The sequence below is a fragment of the Palaemon carinicauda genome, chromosome 8 (genome assembly GCF_036898095.1).
Source record: "Palaemon carinicauda isolate YSFRI2023 chromosome 8, ASM3689809v2, whole genome shotgun sequence".
Classification (NCBI taxonomy): domain Eukaryota; kingdom Metazoa; phylum Arthropoda; class Malacostraca; order Decapoda; family Palaemonidae; genus Palaemon; species Palaemon carinicauda.
In genome coordinates this window covers 152,789,573-152,803,636 of record NC_090732.1, presented here as the reverse complement: position 1 = coordinate 152,803,636, position 14,064 = coordinate 152,789,573, and the positions used below count along the sequence as shown (strand labels likewise).

At 34.7% G+C, this 14,064-nt stretch overlaps 1 long non-coding RNA gene across 1 annotated transcript in view; it reads left to right on the top strand.

The window, feature by feature from the left end:
• LOC137645038 (uncharacterized) overlaps window positions 1-14,064 on the top strand; it is a 134,743-nt gene that overhangs the window by 55,552 nt on the left and 65,127 nt on the right. Inside the window, exon 2 of the long non-coding RNA XR_011045263.1 lies at window positions 4,298-4,364. This is a non-coding gene — a long non-coding RNA (uncharacterized lncRNA). The remainder of the gene's footprint in view (window positions 1-4,297; window positions 4,365-14,064) is intronic.

Here is a 14,064-nt window from a genome sequence, read left to right as displayed (position 1 = left end):
TAGGTCCTCGATATTCGTCCTCTACGTTCCTGGATTATACCTCTGTGTTCCAGATAAACACCAGTATGTTTGAGTTGGGTTTTGGAATGCACTAAATTACAGAGAGAGAGAGAGAGAGAGAGAGAGAGAGAGAGAGAGAGAGAGAGAGAGCAGGAAGCCTCAGATTCCATTAAGCCTGAAGTTCAAGATTACACGATTGAAACTAACTAAACCTCACTTTTCACTTTAATATATTAAACCTGATCCAACAGATTATGCAATGAATCCTGCAATAAAAAAAAACTTTGATATTATACCTGCAGATAGTGATATATTATGATAATGCAAATGCTTATCAGACTATGATAAGGATACTAAATATAGCCCCGGGGTATAATATTAAACCTTTCCTCACTGGGCTATTTTCCCTGTTTGAGCCCTTGGCCTTTTAACATCCTGCTTTTCTTCAACTAGGGTTGTAACTTGGCTAATAATAATAATAATAATAATAATAATAATAATAATAATAATAATAATAATAATAACAATAATAATAATAATAGACTGATATGAAGCTGTAGTACTTAACCTGAAACCTCGCATTGTGAAATTAAGCATTTCAGATTATGTCATCTTCAGTGCCTTACGACACATAGTAAGTTTTTTTTTTTTTTTTTTTTTTTTTTTTTCGGGGTGGGGGAGGGTTGGGGGGTTTAACTCGATTTAATCCATAAGCATTGAGTCAATGGATTTAAGACGTGTTTAACTCTTCTTTTTTCCTCTCCATTCTTCAATACCAAGTTTTCTTTTATAGCATTTTCTTCCTCTCCAACTTCTTCACTCTCTTTTTTTTCTCTCCTTATTTGAAAGAATCCCTCGAGGAACATTCAAAAAAAAAAAAAAAAAAAAAAAGAAGAAAAAAAAAAAAAAAAAAAAAAAAAAAGGCCGTCGCTTCCTGCAGCGATTTTAGATTCAGTGAAAGGTGGGATTGCGTGCAATTCTGTCTGGTGCCAAATGCCTGAAAGGAGGAAAATATACGGTGCATCAGACACCATCCTCCGACGCCCTCGAAGGCATTCACTTGGTTTCGGGGGAATTTTGGAGCCTTCGAGTCCAAGACGGAAAACTGTTGCTGAAAACTTTTCCTGCGTGAATTTGAAATGTGTGATATGATTTTATGGCTAAAAAAAGTTTGGAAGGTTTCTAATCTTAGTCTGACATCTCTTGCTGAACTCTTCATTTTGAATGTTTATGAAATATGAGAAATGACTTTATTGTGAGATTTGTTGTTTTTTAGTTTGCAAGTATATATTTAAACCCGGAACACTGTTGCTAAAAAATAAAATAAGATTCAAGTTTTTTACAATTTCTCAGCATGTTACAGCGATGATATTTTTGGTACATTTTCATTCACTTAAAATATAAAGCTTACGATATTTGGCTGCATTTTCTCATCGTAATATCAATTCCATTTTTTTTTCGTACTCTCTTTGGTATATCATCAACCTTAAACTGATATTGAGAACTTATGATCAATTCTATATTATTTGAATCCCCATTGTTATTTTATCATATTAAATCTTTTAATTTTCTCACTTATTCCACAGGTTTTGAAGACTCATCATGAATAACTGTCTCTTGTCCCCGACCGCCAAGACATACTACAATTCTTAGGTGAGTAAATTCCAGCTGGAGATCTTTTTAGGGTCTTGATTTGTTACACAATGCCAATTGCATTTCTTTATTGCGTTACAATTTTTACTTTGGGCCCCATTAGTATGTATTCCCTTTATTTTCTTTAGGATCTTAGTAGGTTCAAACATCATAGTTGTGATTTTTTTTTCTTTTTTTAATAGTTATTTTCCCTGCTTGAACATCAGCATGACTATTTAAAGTTTTAAAGGTCGCTTATTAATGGCAAACACAAGGGACAGTGACAATGCAATCGCAGGATAATACCCTAGAAACTGACCATATATCCATATGATCAGCGCCCAAGCCCCCTTACCAGCCAACTAGGACCAGGGAGGGCAAGGTAACGGCTGATGATGACTCAGCTGGTAGATCTATAGGCTGCCCCAAACCCAACATCCTTTGCTTACAAGGATTGGGAGGTTGCAGACTACAAGAAACTATCGAGCTTGAGCGGATCTCGAACCCCAGTTTCTCATCACGACACCCATAAATACAGCATATTGAACAGTCATATGGAGATGCATCTCGCACTTGTTTCATACCTGCTTGTACGCTAAACTATAGTCCCATTCCTCTGTATTCAAACGTTTGTACCGCTTGTGTTACACAGTCATACATTGTAACGGTATTTTTTCTTTTTTTTTATTGTAGCCTATACCGTGCTCTGACCTCTCTGTCATCAAGGTTTGAGCCTCTTTTTCTTGCATTGATCTGTTTGAGTTTTTGTGACCTTTTTACATTGAAACTGTTGTTATAAAAGGTCGCTGTCTGTTGAAATAAAGTTAGTTGCATTTACGCCGTCTCACAGTTATCACCTAACTGCCCGCTCGCACACGTTCGTTTTACTCCCGTTTTAAAGATGCTTAATGACTTATATAAACTCATATTCAACACAATTCATGCTAAGAATCCCCCTCATTACCCGTTTGTCGATTTTCATAACAAACTTGATCTAAACACCATCTTCCCTTTCAAAAAGCCTGCCAATCAAGTGATCATCCTTAAGATTATAGATGCAAGACTGATATCGTTCTTACGTTCCCAGAAGTATTTAGGTCCTCGATATTCGTCCTCTACGTTCCTGGATTATACCTCTGTGTTCCAGATAAACACCAGTATGTTTGAGTTGGGTTTTGGAATGCACTAAATTACAGAGAGAGAGAGAGAGAGAGAGAGAGAGAGAGAGAGAGAGAGAGAGAGAGAGAGAGAGAGAGAGCAGGAAGCCTCAGATTCCATTAAGCCTGAAGTTCAAGATTACACGATTGAAACTAACTAAACCTCACTTTTCACTTTAATATATTAAACCTGATCCAACAGATTATGCAATGAATCCTGCAATAAAAAAACTTTGATATTATACCTGCAGATAGTGATATATTATGATAATGCAAATGCTTATCAGACTATGATAAGGATACTAAATATAGCCCCGGGGTATAATATTAAACCTTTCCTCACTGGGCTATTTTCCCTGTTTGAGCCTTGGCCTTTTAACATCCTGCTTTTCTTCAACTAGGGTTGTAACTTGGCTAATAATAATAATAATAATAATAATAATAATAATAATAATAACAATAATAGACTGATATGAAGCTGTAGTACTTAACCTGAAACCTCGCATTGTGAAATTAAGCATTTCAGATTATGTCATCTTCAGTGCCTTACGACACATAGTAAGTTTTTTTTTTTTTTTTTTTTTTTTTTTTTCGGGGTGGGGGAGGGTTGGGGGGTTTAACTCGATTTAATCCATAAGCATTGAATCAATGGATTTAAGACGTGTTTAACTCTTCTTTTTTCCTCTCCATTCTTCAATACCAAGTTTTCTTTTATAGCATTTTCTTCCTCTCCAACTTCTTCACTCTCTTTTTTTTCTCTCCTTATTTGAAAGAATCCCTCGAGGAACATTCAAAAAAAAAAAAAAAAAAAAGAAGAAAAAAAAAAAAAAAAAAAAAAAAAAAGGCCGTCGCTTCCTGCAGCGATTTTAGATTCAGTGAAAGGTGGGATTGCGTGCAATTCTGTCTGGTGCCAAATGCCTGAAAGGAGGAAAATATACGGTGCATCAGACACCATCCTCCGACGCCCTCGAAGGCATTCACTTGGTTTCGGGGGAATTTTGGAGCCTTCGAGTCCAAGACGGAAAACTGTTGCTGAAAACTTTTCCTGCGTGAATTTGAAATGTGTGATATGATTTTATGGCTAAAAAAAGTTTGGAAGGTTTCTAATCTTAGTCTGACATCTCTTGCTGAACTCTTCATTTTGAATGTTTATGAAATATGAGAAATGACTTTATTGTGAGATTTGTTGTTTTTTAGTTTGCAAGTATATATTTAAACCCGGAACACTGTTGCTGAAAAATAAAATAAGATTCAAGTTTTTTACAATTTTTCAGCATGTTACAGCGATGATATTTTTTGTACATTTTCATTCACTTAAAATATAAAGCTTACGATATTTGGCTGCATTTTCTCATCGTAATATCAATTCCATTTTTTTTTTCGTACTCTCTTTGGTATATCATCAACCTTAAACTGATATTGAGAACTTATGATCAATTCTATATTATTTGAATCCCCATTGTTATTTTATCATATTAAATCTTTTAATTTTCTCACTTATTCCACAGGTTTTGAAGACTCATCATGAATAACTGTCTCTTGTCCCCGACCGCCAAGACATACTACAATTCTTAGGTGAGTAAATTCCAGCTGGAGATCTTTTTAGGGTCTTGATTTGTTACACAATGCCAATTGCATTTCTTTATTGCGTTACAATTTTTACTTTGGGCCCCATTAGTATGTATTCCCTTTATTTTCTTTAGGATCTTAGTAGGTTCAAACATCATAGTTGTGATTTTTTTTCTTTTTTTTAATAGTTATTTTCCCTGCTTGAACATCAGCATGACTATTTAAAGTTTTAAAGGTCGCTTATTAATGGCAAACGCAAGGGACAGTGACAATGCAATCGCAGGATAATACCCTAGAAACTGACCATATATCCATATGATCAGCGCCCAAGCCCCCTTACCAGCCAACTAGGACCAGGGAGGGCAAGGTAACGGCTGATGATGACTCAGCTGGTAGATCTATAGGCTGCCCCAAACCCAACATCCTTTGCTTACAAGGATTGGGAGGTTGCAGACTACAAGAAACTATCGAGCTTGAGCGGATCTCGAACCCCAGTCCGGCAGAATGACAGGCAGGGACGTTTCCATTAGGCCACCACAACCCCTGTCCTTTTTTTTGTTTGTTTGTCTAGCCTGATTTATGACTGTTGGCAAAGAAAAAAAAAGATAAAAACTAAAGAGCGTGGCGTCCATTTTTAGGCACTCACTTCTGACACTTAACATTTTTCAAAAACCTCGCACTTTTTCCCAATTCATCTCTCTCTCTCTCTCTCTCTCTCTCTCTCTCTCTCTCTCTCTCTCTCTCTCTCTCTCTCTCTCTCTCTCTCTCCTCTAATTCCGGGTCCTTTAAGCGGTCGTTATCCACTTCTGGGTCGTTATTATTTACGGTTTCTCTGGTCGTTATCTCGCCAAAGAGACGACCTCCTGTCGGGTGCTTGACACAATGGTTGTTTTGGGCACAATTTTGGTCGTTTCAGTGATTAAATGTCTGTCTTTTTCTCGCTATATCGCTAGAACTATCTACTGGTGATGAATGATATCAACCGTTTTGGAATCGGGTCATTTTTTATTTATATAGACCACTTCCAAAAATATTTCTTGTCCGTTTTGTGTAGTTTTTGGGGGTGTGGAATCATCCGTATTGATACACTTTAGACATCAGATACTGCCTCACTTCTACTCTAAACTCTTGTGTCGAAAATGAATCCAAAGTAAAGAAGGCTCAAAAGCCCTATAGTTACCCCAGCCATATGTAAATAAGGTTCACCAGCAGTATGTTGACTTTCCTAGTATTTTCGTTATTTCAAGACACTTATTCATTTAATGCTCGTTCTAGGCCATCAACCTGCCACTATCTAGTTACTCTTCTCCTTTTATCTACGGAAATTTATGAGTAATAGAGCCTACATGTTTCACAATATGTCATCATCATCGCCCACAATGCCGTGCCACAAAAAGGACTCCTGTGAGGCTCGCTTCACGCGGGCGGATTTTTTTTCCATATGGAAATATTTCCGCTTGTTGGGAGGCATGTCTTCATACGAGATAATTTTTCTCGAGTGGCCTCTAGTTTATATAAGCCGTTACACTGGTTAGCAGAGCATGCAGTTTGTGAATCACCGCCGCTCGGAAATTCTTCCGAGCGGGCAATGTGTGAAGGGCCTCATTGATCTTCATTGATTGCTAATCCGCGCGGACAAAACCGCGTAGCATTAATCTGCTCGTGTGAAGCGAGCCTGAAATTCCCACACTCATATCTTTCCTATATTTTCATAAATGCAATACAAAACTCTCTCCAGCATTATATATTTTAAGATTAAAAATGATCAGTACAGCCCAGGAACACTTATCCATATTTTATCTTGCGATAATGTTTAATTGCATCCATGTATCTGTGCTTTGCTCACTATCAGCCTTACTTCGTCCTTTTACATGACGATAAAAAAGTCACCTTATCTACTCCCACATTTATTTCTACTTAACTTCTAAATATTTCTTTATGGGGAGCTTGGGTCAATAATCAATTTGCGAATTCCATCTACTGTTCCATAACTTAATCAGATTTTTTATTTTCTTCCGGGCTGTACGTATTCAGAACTTCCTATATTCCTATAAGTCAATTCGCTTTTAGCATGTTATTGACCTTTATGATAAAAAATTACTACTTCTTCTTCTATTTACCAATTTAGCTACAAGACTTCCTTTCCACAGGCACAAGTTCTTTTTTATTGTTAGTCATATCGTCCACAAACACCAGTCATTCGGCCTTGATTTCACGACATTGTTTTTTTTTTTCCTGCAAAGTTGCAACAACATAATCTGTATTTTCTCCAGCCTATCTCAAAAATTTTTCCATATAAAACATTTTTAAGGACCCGTATATATAACACACCCTACTCTGAGCCTTACTTTGACATAGAACCAGACATTTCTTATATGCCTCTAACTATTGTTTTTTTAAATATTTCCATTAGATACATATTCAATTCTCTCACTTAGCTTTAATGTTATTTGTATCATGAGCCTTTTCAGTCGAAATATGCACATATAAATCTTCTCTTTACTTTCCAGCTTATCACACTTTTGTTTCATAACAACTATTTGGGTCCTAATAATCTCCTTGAGGTTTAAGTACTGACTTTTCTTCTCTATGAAGCCTTCAGATTTGTCTATTATTTAAAACTTTTCCATTCAGTTTTCAATGAAGCCTAAACTATCATATATTATAATTTTCCCCTCCATCTTCCACGTGGCCAGTTACGCCTTATATATTTTTACATTGTTATTATTATTATTACTATCCAAGCTACAACCCTAGTTGGAAAAGCAAGATGCTATAAGCCCAGGGGCTCCAACAGGGAAAAATAGCCCAGTGAGGAAAGGAAATTAGGAAATAGATAAATGAAGAGAACAAATTAACAATAAATCATTCTAAAATAAGTAACAACGTCAAAATAGACATGTCATATATAAACTATTAACAACATCAAAAACAAATATGTCATAAATAAACTATAAAAAGACTCATGTCCGCCTGGTCAACATAAAAGCATTTGCTCCAACTTTGAACTTTTGAAGTTCTACTGATTCAACCTCCCGATTAGGAAGATCATTCCACAACTTGGTAACAGCTGGAATAAAACTTCTATATTGTCATTATGAATCTTTTCACAGTCTAAACTCACTGTACTCACCCTGGTCAGCCAGTGAATTACACCTATCACTATAATACACCATCTCACTATTAATTCACTCGGATCTGCAAGTTATTTAGTTATTATTTTCTAAAATTATCTTTATACATTCAACACTTCATATTACAACTATGTACAATTATAAACTATTACAATTCTTGCTTCCTTCATTTCTTCCACCTTTATATAATCCAAATTTTATTATAACATGATTGAGAATATAGGGGATTTTTTTGTTGTTGAAATAGGGTGTGCTTAAAAGTAAATACCGGCAGCATTTTTTTTCATGGGATATACAACTCCTTTGCTAGGTGCTCCTCTGCCTCGGGCTATGACTGTTCAAAACTTTAGACACTATTGTACCAACCGTGTGTCACACGATCGTACACAGTTAATTTTGTGCTTGTATCTTCGCTCTCCCCTCGCACTAAAAAGAACCAGAAAAATCATGTCTGCTTTTCTCCTCTGTAACAGTGTCGAATTTTCAACATGAAAATTCTTGTTGCTTTGAGATTTTGTATATAAAGGAGAGTGTTCTACAATAAACTCACTCAGTTGCTTTCATACTGCCTTTGAGTCACAACCTTCTCCTACCGCCGTCACACTATGTTGCTCACGGCGGAATTGTGAAGACTAAAATATGTATTTAGACCATGGATCAATCTTTGATCAGTAGCATTAGTTGTTGTTGTTGTTTGGATTTATATATATATATTTCCATATATATCTAAATGTTCATATTTATAAACATGATGTAAGAACACCAATCAGCGAATACTGAATTCTTGCTGTATTTGCCATTTCTTTGAAATCGTTCAATATCTATAAGTTGAAAGATAGCACTTGAGTTGAGAGCAGTTCCTTTCATGCAAGCACATCAAACATGCTGTCATCAAGAAATCTTTTGTATTCATTCACAGCTTTTTTTTTTTTTTTTTTTTCTCCACATTTTGATATTTCCCATGTTAATTAGAATATTTTTTTATCCACACGTTATAGAAAATTCTCATTTCCGAAGTATTAGTTTTAGTTTTATCTCCGCATTTTTGTGACAATATTTTGGCACTTTATTTGAAAAAGAAATAAAAAAATACACGTTAATATCAGTCGGGAATGATATATTTAGGAAAATAAATTCCTAGTTTTACATCAGTTTTTCAGCTGAATGATATACAGTACTTAGAGAAATAATTTCCTAGTTTTACCCTAGTTTATAAATTGTCACTGTAGTATTTACTCGAAGTAAACAATGATATCTCTTGATTTTGATAAAATGCAAATTCAAGTTTTTATCGAAGCTTTCATTCCTTCAAACGCATGAATATATTATGTTTTCTTTTGCTAATAAGTATTAAATCTTATTTTTATGTATATCCTCATTTCATTCATAAACATGTCTGTGATTAGCCATTGTGTAAATTTCTGTAAAATGTACGTTTAAGAAAATGAAGTGTAATAATACTAAAAACGAGTAAAATAATTCTATCATCAGTACTGGTTTTTCGTTTGAAGACGAGTAAATCCTGAAAGAAAAGATGAAAATAACTCTATCAGCGCCTATCACTACGATCAAACACTATATTTTATAAACCGACTATCAATAAACTGTCACTATTATCAATCACCATCATCAGTCACTATATTCTCTCCGCAAGGTCCATAAACTTTCTCACTATCGCCAGCCGAGATCGAATGCCACAACTCCTTAAGATCTCCAGACAAAATCACAAAAGATAAGGGATTCGTAACGCCTTGTGTTGCCTCCCCCCCACCCCAACACCCCCCAACCTCCAACAATCCTCCTACCTCACCCATCATACCCCCCCCCCCCCGTTTCTTTATAACAGAGACCTGCCACGGTTTGACTTTGCCCCGAGACTTTGATAAATTATGTCGTTGTTATTATTATGATGATGAAGCTGTGAGTGCGTGTGTGTTATGTGTGAGAGGTATGCTGTATGTTTGTGCGTTTGTGTTTGTATGCACGTTCTTACACACAGTTACGCACACATATATTAGACAAAATTTTCAAGAAAACCTGTTATTAACAGTTAACTAAAAATTATAAATTGCATCGTCAACGCATCAGTATGCAAAGCTGATACAAGATGAATGCCTAGTGATTCAATACAGTACTTGCGCACGCATGTATCTATGTGTGTGTCCTGGAATGATTGTGTGTGTAGTGCATTCTTGTATGGGTATGTGCGGTTGACTGCCTCTGAATTGCGACACTTGCTCTCCCTCGCCAAATAAGATCAAAGGAGGTGGAATGCTCATTACCGCAGACCGTTATCGATGGAGAGGAGATTGCCTTCTGTGAATCCTGGCGCCTTAAAATATTCCTCGCAGGTATTCACTTATTGGCATGAAGCATGCGCACCAAAATCTTTTTTTTTTTTTTTTTTTCTTTTTTGATGGATCCTTTTGTGCCATAAAAAAGATTATTCTACTTTGTATTGGCTACGTATTTATTGTGATTAATGTCATTGATGTGTTTTTTCTTTTTATTTGCCGAAAAATGTAACTGTTTAGTGCTTATAAGAATTAGATTATACAATGTCACGTTGACAGAGGTTTGCAATATGTTGTTTTGGCTGCTAAATTGGTATTAGTATACGTGTTTATACAGCTTGTGAGAGAAATAGAAGAAAATTTGTGCATGTATAAATACTATACTTTTATGTATGCTATATACACAAGAGTGCATATTTGTATATTATGGCACTTGTGTTTAGAGGAAGGTATTTTAAAATTCGCATATGCATTCAATCTTGTGAAGCCTTGTGTAGTACCGAAGTATGTATCCAGTGTTTCCTAATTTCTTTAACTGACCTTACAGGGAGACATTTTTCCCCATTATTGGGATCCGTTATGATTTTAGTGCATTGCACAAGCTTGAATTTGTTATTCGTACTCATCTCTATCCTGCAAGTATGTAAATTTCGTATTGCTAAAGAATGCCCAAAATAAAGACAGCAAAACTTGAAAGATGATGTGGTAACTTATCAAACGCGATAGTTCTTTTTAAAGTACGCATAAAATACGTGCATCTATTATCTTTGTATAAATCTTTTCTAATTCATTAGTTAACATGAAATATTCCATGTGTCCTAGAATCAGTCTTATAATTTTCAACGTCCTGGTTACAGTCTTTTACGCTATTCAATATCGTGCAGGTTTTATAGTCTTATTTAAATCTAGTTTTTAATGTATAGCTTTGAAAACCCGGATCTTCTAATTCATTATAATCATTACATTCTTATCTTAATATTTACACTTTGAAAACTTTAGCTAAACTACCTAAATAATGAGTACCTATAGATTCCAACCTCTTGAAATCAAGTTACACTAATTGAAAAATTTAAAGAAAGCAATAAGTTTAACGTATGAAAGACAAAAACTAATTAGATAGACCCAAGAATCGAATCAACGGGTTGTTGCTTTTAATTTCGAATTCCGTCTTGGTTTTAGGCATATCTTAAGTAGAAATAATAGCATTAATTTAGAAAAAAAAAATTAATAGAAACAGCACTGCCACGAATATCATTATTTTAACACCAATTTTGTTTAACTCAACAAATGAATTGAAGAGACTGGGCTTGTGTAGCATTTTGCCAATGGGATTAACCTTTTCACTGTCAATGGTGATTTAGTCAAAATTTGAGAAAGGAAAATCTTTTAAATTAAAATCACCCAAACTATAGAAAGTTGGTATTCAATGAAAAGATCTTGATTAGAGCTTTCCGATAAATATCAACAAACAAGGGTTTGTGCGGTCTTGAAAGACTTACTACATCAGAAGTTTTGTTGAATTCACCATTGGCAGTGAGAGTCGTTCTTCTGTTTACCAGAAGATTTTAAGCATTCATCTTCGCAAAATTTCCTTACGTAACACTTGTTAATTTGTTCAAATTAATCAACCGGGTTGTGGTGGCCCATTGGAAACGTTCCTGCCTTACGTTCTGCTGGACTGGTGTTAGTCCCGCTCAAGCCCAATAGTTTCTTATAGTATTTACAACCTCACCATTCTTGTGAGCTGAGGATGGGGGTTTGGGGGAGCCTATAGGTCTACCTGATTAGTAATATGTAGCCATTGCCTAGCCCTCCCTGGTCCTAGCTTGGGTGTAGAGAGGTCTTGGACTCTGATCATATGTATATATGGTCAATTTCTAGGGTATTCTTGCTAGGCCATTGCCACTGCTCCTTACCTCTGCCATTCATGAGCGTACTCTAAAACCTTTAGAACACTTTGATTTATCAAAAAAAAAAAAAAAAAAAAAAAAAAAAAAAAAAGCGTTCTACACTTTGCAAAAAATATTAAGTTGCAATTGTAAATACAGTATATATAAAATAGAAAAAATATTCACGTAAATATATGATGATGTATGTTACAAACTGTAGGATTGTAAATGCGCATTTCATAATAGAAAAAGAAAATATTAAGTTTAGAAATATTTTTAGGTGATTATGTGATGTCAGGAAAATGTTTTTAAAAATTATTATTGGATATCTATTCCAGTTTCGATGATGATTGTGAAAGAATTCCTTTGTAAGCAAACAAGTTTCATTACATGGTAACCAATCTACCTTAGTGCTTCTACTCTCGGGTATTATTACTTCTTTAGAAGCCGTTATTTTGACAGATTTCTTGTTTGCATAATGAACTGAAACATGTCCGAATTTTTTTTTTCCTTTTCTTTTTTCACATTTTTTTCATGATTTCAATAATTCACAATTGTAGTTTAGCGTCATATTATTATTATTATTATTATTATTATTATTATTATTATTATTATTATTATTATTATTATTATTATACACAACTCGTCGAAAATATGACGGCTAAATATTTCGATAAATAGGTTCATACACACACACACACACACACACACACACACACACACACAGGTTCAACCCTTCTTACCCCTTCTCCTATCGCAACTACATCTGGCAATGCTACTGAGCGTGACCGAAGAAAATATATATCTATAAATTCATATATGTATATATATATATATATATATATATATATATATATATATATATATATATATATATATATATATATATATATATGTGTGTGTGTGTGTGTGGGTGTGTGTGTATACATATGTATAGGTATATATGTATGTATGTATGTATATATATATATATATATATATATATATATATATATATATATATATATATATATGTATATATATACACACATATGTATATATATATATATATATATATATATATATATATATAATATATCTATATAAATCTATATATATATATATATATATATATATATATATATATATATATATATATATATATATATATATATATATATAGCCCAATACATGCCCTTTATTATACTGGGAGATTATTATTATTATTATTATTATTATTATTGTCATTATCATTATTATTATCATCATCATCATCATTATTATTATTATTATTATTATTATTATTATTATTATTATTATTATTATTATTATTATTATTATTATTATTAATCGTACTTCAACCAATCAAAGCAAAATCCAAAAGAATAATTAAACTAAAACCTACATTTCATTTTTCATTCAATTGGCTTCCACGTCTAAATTAACAACCTCTGGAAAACAAAGGCATCACGTCAGTAGCAAGACGTTAAACCCTGTGATTTATGGCACTAATCTCTCTTTAGTTTTCCCCGCCCTTTCATTTTTTTTTCTTTTTAGTATTTTACACCTTGAACAAAAATAGCTGCCCGGGCCGTGGCAAACATTACCGCAACCATCTCGCCGCAAATACTTGGCTACTCCGCATTCCCTCCGCCAGATGAGAGGGCCTTTGGGGGAACGTGCTATGCCATAACAAATTTCCTCCGTGTTCTGTTACGTAAACAAAGAAGGAGATCATTCCTCCAATGCGCCAAAAAGAAAAGAGGAGAAAAGAAAGGAAACCGAGAGAAAGGTTACGCCCGACTTCTCGAAGAGACCTCAGACCAACAGTGAGATGACCACAAACATTTTCCTAAAGGGTATACCACGCCAGTAACTCCACCAGGGAAATATTGAGCCGCTCGAGATTATTGATAACAAGATGCGTGAGTCTCTGTAATGACAGAGCTCTTATACATATCATGACGCACATTTTAAGAGTTAACATTGATAGCGTTACATGGAAATAAACATACTTGCTTCTCTAACACTGTTGGTCCCATCCTAGGAAATATGGCGATATTCAGCTGATCGTTGACAACACTGGGTGTCTTCTTGTGGGTCGCTGAGCGTAATGGACTTCGAATAATGGCGGGAATGGAGTGGTCGAACCAGAGGCTGAATGGCGTCGCTTTTGAAAACATTCTCCTGGTGGAGGAAAGTCAAGGAGAGAAAAATAAGGCTAAGGAAGGTGACAAGGGGAATGGCTGCTTTAACACCTTAAGGAATATTTCCAGTCTGTTGGATGGGAGATTCTTCCAGGGCTGCTGCTGTTTCTTTCTGCCTGCCTCACGTCTGTTCCCCCGAGAAGGGAAGGAGGGTAGGAGGGTGGGTATATAAGGGAGGGTAGAGACCAGTGGATGTAAGAAAA